Source organism: Oryctolagus cuniculus, chromosome 13 (assembly GCF_051225735.1).
Source record: "Oryctolagus cuniculus isolate XC-2025 breed Fujian yellow rabbit chromosome 13, ASM5122573v1, whole genome shotgun sequence".
Taxonomy (NCBI): domain Eukaryota; kingdom Metazoa; phylum Chordata; class Mammalia; order Lagomorpha; family Leporidae; genus Oryctolagus; species Oryctolagus cuniculus.
The window spans coordinates 61,288,347-61,297,007 of record NC_142879.1 but is presented as its reverse complement, the minus strand read 5'-3'; the positions used below and the strand labels follow the sequence as shown (position 1 = coordinate 61,297,007).

Sequence of the window (8,661 nt, the reverse complement as noted above, 5' to 3'; positions counted from 1 at the left end):
GAGGTACAAACTTGCTGGAAACGCGACAAGCTAGCCCCGCCTCCCCGAGGTGAAGCCCGCCCCGAGACGGGTGGAGCACTGGGCTGTCCCTCTGGTCTGGGCGTTCGCGCGCCAGCTCGCGTGTGAAAATCTCAGTTTACGGATGGTCGTTTTTTGAGTTTTAAGCCAGAGTCAACCGTCTAATATACAAGTCGCCAGCCTTTTCTGTCTATCAGCAGCGTTATGTGGTGGTTACAATTAGGGTTATTGAAGTCTGTTGTCTGGGCTTAAGGCCTGGCGCTGGCGCCTCAGCTGCGTGTACTACACTGACAGGAAGCTAAACAGGTATTTGGTTCACCATCTTCCATGCCAGTGCCACGCTAAATTTTACCTTCTAAGTTAACTAGGAAAACAAACCAGAAGTTCACACATATATACTTTAAAGCACTCATTTGGAAAATAGTTATATATACTGATCATGACTTACATATGTTTCCTCTATATTAAAAGAATTCTTTGGATTTGTTCCTAACTGTTTTGGATTATCACCGCTCCAGCTTTTGTGGTTATATGCCTGTCTCACAGATAATTCAAGTGAAGACATGTGCAAACTTCCTTTCTCAATTGTCTTTGAATTTAAAATGCCAGTTTTAGATCATATGTAGCTTTGCAATTTTAATGTGCATTTTATATTCATTACATCCATCCTTTTATTTTTTTATTTTTTATTTTTTTGACAGGCAGAGTGGACAGTGAGAGAGAGAGACAGAGAGAAAGGTCTTCCTTTGCCACTGGTTCACCCTCCAATGGCCGCCACGGCTGGCGCGCTGCAGCCGGCGCACCACGCTGATCCGAAGGCAGGAGCCAGGTACTTCTCCTGGTCTCCCATGGGGTGCAGGGCCCAAGTACTTGGGCCATCCTCCACTGCACTCCCTGGCCACAGCAGAGAGCTGGCCTGGAAGAGGGGCAACCGGGACAGAATCTGGCGCCCTGACCGGGACTAGAACCCGGTGTGCCGGCGCCTCAAGGCGGAGGATTAGCCTAGTGAGCCGCGGTGCCGGCCCTTTTAGTTATAATTGATGCATTTTTAAAAAAAGATTTATTTATTTGAAAGACAGAATTACAGAGAGAGGTAGACCTAGAGAGAGAGCGAGGTCTTCCATCTGCTGGTTCACTCCCCAAATGACCCCAATGGCCAAGCTGAGCTGATCCGAAGCCAGGAGTCTGGAGTTCTTCTGGGTTTCCAAAGTGGATACAGAGGCCCAAAGACTTGGGCCAACTCCTACTGCTTTCCCAGGCCATAGCAAAGAGCTGGATCGGAAGTGGAGTAGGCGAGACTGGAACCATTACCCCTATGAGATGCCAGCACTGTAGGCAGGAGCTTTAATCCACTGTGCCACAGTGCTGTCCCCATGCATTTTTTTTTTTTTTGATACAAGAAGAAAACATTGCCAGAGACAATATTTTAACAATATATTCTTTCATCTTATTGGGAGGGATGTTACCTATGGTAGAGTGATGAATTCTACTCATTTCAATTGTTGCTAATATTAAGGAACCTAAACCCTCCCACTCCCATAAAAACAAGTCTGTAAGAATAATTTGAATACATGAGTTATTTTAGATTATTCTCTCTCCCCTGATGCACCCTGTGTAACCCAGAGAATAAACAGTTTGATTCATACATGTATTCTTTATGCCAGGCTGAGGATTTGTGCTGAACAGGAGACAGGTCTTATTGAACTCCCATTACAGCAGGAAGAGACAAGTAATATGCAAGCAGATAAAGCAGAAAACCATCAGATAATGTGATAAGAGCTGAGATTACAGTAATACAAATATATACGATTGGTGTGATTAGAGGGTGTCATTAGTTTGAGTCATGGGAGAAGGACTCTGAGGAGTGGGTATTTAAAGCTAGAACCTAAATAAGAATTATTGAAAAAAAATGGAGGTCTGGGCCGGTGCCATGGCTCCCTTGGTTAATCCTCCACCTGCGGTGCCGGCATCCCATATGGGCGCCTGGTTCTAGTCCATGTTGCTCCTCTTCCAGTACAGCTCTCTGCTGTGGCCCAGGAAGGCAGTGGAGGATGGCCCAAGTACTTGGGCCCTGCACCCATATGGGAGACCAGGAGGAAGCACCTGGCTCCTGGATTCAGATTGGCGCAGCACTGGCCGTAGTGGCCATTTGGGGAGTAAATGGCCGTAGCGGCAATTTGGGGAGTAAACCAACGGAAGGAAGACCTTTCTCTCTGTCTCTCTCTCACTGTCTATAACTCTACCTGTCAAATAAATTAATTTAAAAAAAAGAAAAAAATGTTGTCATCCCAGGCCATCACATATGCCAATCTGGTATTTTCTTCATAGCATTTATCATGGCCTGAAGTGATCTGATTTGTTTATTGTTTCCTTCATTAGATTTATGTCTTCAGCAAGTAGGCATGAAATACTCTTCTAAGATTTATGGAGCGTGGACAAGAGTAAGTCTAAATATTTAAACATTGTAAGTCACCTTCATACACTGCTAACTAGGATGTGCTGTTAACTTCCAGCATTGACTAATAAAGATTTTTGACTAACGTAAAAATATTTCTATATGATTGAGCAAAATCTAAAAGATGATTCATTTTTTACTGATTGGCTAATGTTTTTGTCCTGTTAATTGGCTAAGGACTTTGGGTGAGTTAATACATTTCTTATATCTTGCCCATAAAATTTTGCCTACATTTCAGGAAAATCACCAATTATGCTGTTTAATCAACACATTTTCTTTTTTTTTTTAAAGATTTATTTTCTTTATTTAAAAGACAGAGTTACAGAGAGGGGTAGAAAGAGAGAGGTAGGTCTTCCATCCACTGGTTCACTCCCCAGATGGCCGCAACGGCCGGAGCTGCGTTGATTCGAAGCCAGGAGCCAGAAGCTTCTTCTGGGTCTCCCACGTGGGTGCAGGGGCCCAAGGACTTGGGCCATCCTCCACTGCTTTCCCAGGCCCTAGCAGAGAGCTGGATCGGAAGGGGAACAGCCGGGACTAGAACCAGCACCCACATGGGATTCCGGTGCTTCAGGCCAGGGCTTCAACCTGCTGCGCCACAGTGCTGGCCCCCTAATCAACACATTTTCATACAAATACAAATTTAAAAATCATATGAAGTTTATTTTTTACTTGTTTGCCACAGTGCTGGCCCCCTAATCAACACATTTTCATACAAATACAAATTTAAAAATCATATGAAGTTTATTTTTTACTTGTTTGCAGAAGAGCTTTCTCTTAAGAAGTCAATATAAGTCAGAATTAATGACAAAATTTTAAATAAAATTATTTAAATAAATCTAAAATTCTATTTATTGTTTTCACAAATATTACCTTATGAAATAGAAGGTATAGTACTCACAAGTTTTTTATTCAGTGTCCATTAGATGCTAGTGTGAAGAATTGGCATCATCTTCCTTTCACACTACAACTCTGTGCACCTCATATTGATGAGAGTCATATGAATTATTTAGTATCATAAAAGTTCCCCATCAGTTACTGAGAATACTATACTAGTTCCTGAGTACATCCAGAACCATTAGTAGGAAACCAAAAGAAAATAAGAGAATACATGTTTGGAACTACTTAGAAATAATGCTTCTTTAGGCAAAAATCTCCTATGTTCATGTAGTTGGAAAGGAAGAGTGTGACAGGTTAATTAAATTGTCTTTTCTCTTACCTACACACCTCTGTATTTCAACCCTTCTGCACTCTGAAGTGGTATCCAAGACACAAGACAAGCCGCAAACCTTCAGAGTATGCCCACAGGGCTATCTTTTTATGTTGAGGCCTGTGATAAAAGTGTGTCCCAGTAGCTTAAATGCATAAATCAGGAAACTGACTGTTTAGGCTTATGGCTGTGGTTTATGGTTTAGCAGGTCTAAATGGCATATTTGAAGGACAGGCACCCACATTTTAGACAAATTCATTTTTTGTATATTTGTAATATGCAAAGAACAGGATCTTAACCCTGATTCAAGGATGGTGTTAAAGATAAGGGCTTTCTCATGTTTCACCACTGAGTCCCACTACCAAATAAAATACCTTAGACATGGATATCAATATGCATTAGCTGTATATCCTTCCTGTTCAAGAAGTGAGTATCAGAATTCAGGTGAATGAAAGTAGCATTATTATAGGTGTGGGCAGCCACAGGTAGTCACTCCCTTTGTTTACACTTAAACATATGGAGACTTCCCAGCACAGACAATTGGGCTAGGGAGATTCCGGGAAGAGGCAGGAAGAACCTAAACCTTTCACAAGAGATGATACAGATAATCAGTCACACCTGTAACCTGCATTTATCACCTAAGTGTTTTATTGTACCCTTGTAATCAATAATTAAGAACCTTATTGGGAACTCTTCGTAACCTTAAGAGCCTTTTTGATATGTAAATCTTTTGTGCTCCTTCTTGTAAACAACTGGTCATGTTTAAATACTACTGCATTTATTCAATAAACGAGCCTTGATCAGGACTTGTCTTGGCTCTATTCTTTGCATCCTTGTCCCCGCATTCCCACTCTCTGTTTCAGGAAGACCCAGTTCATTGTGCCGCAGGCCAGCACAATAGGAATAACTTAAATTATTCTAACTATAACAACTAATTTATTCAGAAACTTTAGAATTTAATATTAAACTTTTTATATCATAAATCTGAAGTTAAGATACCATCAACTGAAAATATATCTATTAATGAGAAAAATAAGATCAATGAGGGCCGGCGCCATGGCTCACTTGGTTAATCTTCTGCCTGCAGTGCTGGCATCCCATATGGGCGCCGGCTTCTAGTCCCAGTTGCTCCTCTTCCAGTCCAGCTTTCTGCTGTGGCCCGGGAAGGCAGTGGAGGATGGCCCAAGTGCTTGGGCCCTTGCACTCACATAGGAGACCAGGAGGAAGCACCTGGCTCCTGGCTTTGGATCAGTGCGGTGCGCCGGCCATAGCGGCCATTTGCGGGGTGAATCTCTCTCTCTCTCTCTCTGTCTATAACTCTACCTGTCAAATAAATAAAAAATAAATTAAAAAAAAGAATCTCTTTAAAAATAAGAAAAATAATGTAATTAGTGATGTAAATCAACATATAAAACTTAACATTTTAGCTAAGTGCCACAGAATACTTATTAATCACTGTTGGGCATTTGTTTCTTTATATTGTGTTCCAAATTTACTTATGAATTTGAATTTGAGCTTTTGTGGTCTTGTCATCAAAATTCTCTTTCTGGTTATTTTGAAATGTGCTGGTAGGAAACTGAAAGTTTTTTGAAAAATTATTTGGGTCATATACATTAAAATTTTCTGTAGTCTATTAAGCTACCACAAATCAGAGAAAACTTGTAGTATTTGTCTTTTTGGGTCTGGCTTATTTTGCTAAACATAATGTTCTCCAGTGCATCCATTTTGTTGCAAATGACAAGATTTCATTCTTTTTTATGGCTGAGTTCATTGTGTTTATATACCACATTTTCTTTATCTAGTCATATGTTGATGGACATCTATGTTTATTCCATATCTTAGTTACTGTGAATTGAGCCGCTATAAAGATGGGGTTACAGGTAACTCTTTCATATGCTGATTTCATTTCCTTTGGCTGAATTCCCAGGACTGAGATGGCTGGGTCATATGGTAGATCTATTTTCAAATTTCTGAGGAACCTCCATAATGGTTGTATCAGTTTACATTCCCTCCAACAGTGCATTAGGGTACCTTTTTCTCCACATCCTCACCAGCATTGATTTTTGGATGATAGCCGTTCTAACTGGAGTAAGGTGATACCTCATTTTGCGTTTCCCTGATGGCTAGTGATACTGATTATTTTTTATGTATCTTTTGGTCATTTGTACTTCAGCCTTTGAAAAATGCCTGCTCATTCCTTTGCCCATTTCTTGACTGGGTTGTTTGTTTTGTAGCTTTGGAGCTTCTTCAGCTCCTTATATATTTCTGGATATTAACCCTTTACCAGATGCATAGTTTGTAAATATTTTCTCCCATTCTTTTGGTGAGAAGTATCCTTATAGTCTTAGAATTATGTCTATGAGCTACATGAAATCTGTTCTGTTTATATTTAAAAAAATTTCAAATGATTTGGAAATCAACAGGAGCAAGTGCCTGGTATATCAGTAGACGCCAGCAGGTGGCACCAAAGCATTTTCTCACTCCAGAGGGTAGTTGGGGTATTTCCAGGGATTTTATGAAAAGCACCAATTAAATTTGAAAATTATTTACGATTTTAGAAGTTATTTCATTAAATCCTCAAAATATTTTAAATGCAATAAAATAATTATTTCAAACATTATTTAGAGGCTGCGTACGGGGCAGGTGTAGCCTCTTTGCCTCCTTGTCACCTAGCACCACCTGGACATAGCTCAGGCAGCTGGCACCATGAAGTTCGGGATCTTAGAACATGTCTTTGATCACTCTTTGAAACCATTACAATAGCTGCAATGCAAAAATACCCAAATCCGATGAACCCAAGGGGGGTTGGAGTGGATGTGCTGGATAGACACTTAAACTCCTCTGGAAAGCTGTGTAGCCACAGACTTATCAGCACCGGGTGGGGACTGCCTTCCTTTGGTGCAGCAAGAACCAAAACATATGTGCAAGAACATTCTGTCCTTGAATCTGCAAAAAGAACAATGAACTCAGATCTACTAATATTTCATTTACAAATATGGTTTCAGTAAATGAGAGATTTATATAAAAACCACATCCTCAGAACCCAGAACAAAATGATTCTAAGAAGTCAAAAACACTGTGAAAGGAGTCAACCTCAGCAGTTACCGTGAAGGACTGATAGCAAGTACATTATCTTCAAGTGTTAACAAAGGCCGAGAAACAGTGGAGTGGGTAATACATAAATTAAACGCTGAGACTGAAGGACTGGCAGCATGGGTAAGAGGAAGCGTAAGGCACCAGTGGTGGCAGCAACATTTGTAAAGGAATGATAATGACAGTCTGTATTCTTCGTTAGGCCCCCAGCTCTCCAGGCTGATGTAGTTATTTGTTATTTAAAAAGTTCAACTATATTTTAGGTAGAATTTTTTTAATAAGCTCGAGTAAGACTATGTGACTTTTGATCAAAATAAAAAGATGCAGGGCTTCTAAATCAGAAGGATCATCTGAAATTAGTATCTTAACTCTCCTGAGGTAGAATTGAAAGCCTTTCACACATTGAAACTCTACCTGGAATGATTGTCATTAACCAAGAATATCTAAACATTTTAGATTCAGGTCTCTAATTTTTTTTTCTGGGTAATGACTTTATTTCCTCAGCGAACACACCCAGCCCACTACAAAGAACATTAAAGTGCATATCGGAGGAAGGGAATACCCTTATAAGTTGAAGAACTTTGGCAAATCAAAACAGTGTTCTTTAATGTAACAAAAACATATTTTTGTTGGAGTCATATGTTCTAGTAGTGCTAAATGTTCACTCCAAAAATACCATTATTTTTTTAATTTGACAAAATGCTTCCAAAGTAATATAAAAGAATGACTGTACAATGGTATATTTTTTAAATTCTCAGAGGGACACTCATTAAAAAATATAGTTTAGATTAGCATTATCAGATATTAAAAATATATGGCCAACAGCTACAAGGAAAAAAAATAAAGTTCTGGGGAAAAACACCCATTACCAAATACCTAATACAGAAATAGACTCCAGTATATGTAACTAATAAAGTACAAGGGAAATATCAAAAGCAATCAGGAAAGAAAATATTCACTATTTAACATTGGGTTAAATAATTCTGGTAGAAGACAAAAATATTGTTATTTATCTCAGTCCATACAGAAAAATGGATTCTAGAGTCCCTAAAAAATGGTTCCAAACAGGATGGAGTAACAGAGACCATATTTATTCTCCTACTGGAAGCAAACAAAAATAGATAAATTATATGAAAGAACGGTTTTCAAGACACTACACATCAGGCATCTAAGTCACCAGTGATCCCAGAGAGACGGGAAATAAATGAGGTGAGCCCTGCGGGTGCTCCAGTTACTACCTTGAGGGAGTTTCCAGGCTGCAGGAAGGGAAACCCAGGCAGAGCACAATGGACTCTGAATCGAAATGGAGCTGACTCTGGTAGAACAAGGCAACGAGTTTGCTGTGTCAGAGACTGCTTCAGTCAGGGTTCTGGAGACTCGTGGGAGGTCCCTGCTCAGCAGAGTGCTGCTCAGCTCTTCCTTGAGGGGAAACTATGGAAAGTGCAGGAAAAATTATCTGAAAGGATTAGAGGCAGCAATACCTGAATCCACACAGGGCTGGACCGAGAGCTTCTTCCTATTAGTAAGAACACAAATCTGGGGCCGACACCGTGGCTCACTTGGTTAATCCTCCACCTGCGGTGCGGCATCCCTTATGGGCTCTGGGTTCTAGTCCCGGCTGCTCCTATTCCAGTCCAGCTCTCTGCTGTGGCCTGGGATAGCAGTGGAGGATGGCCCAAGTGCTTGGGCCCCTGTACCTGCATGGGAGACCAAGAGGAAGTGAAGAGTTAAAATTGTATATGTGCGGGTGTAAAAAGTTAAGCTTAAGCTTACAGGTTTAAACCTTCCTAGTGCAGCTGTAAAAATAAAACAGTGAAGTAGCACCTTGACAGTAGGGACTCCATTTTGGAGCACTTGAGACTGCATTCTGGGAAAGCAACCCCCCACC

General features: G+C 40.4%; 1 pseudogene; it reads left to right on the top strand.

The window, feature by feature from the left end:
- The first annotated feature begins 6,386 nt into the window (after positions 1-6,386).
- LOC100344173 (PRELI domain containing protein 3B pseudogene) lies at positions 6,387-6,941 on the top strand (annotated as a pseudogene).
- Positions 6,942-8,661: the final 1,720 nt, after the last annotated feature.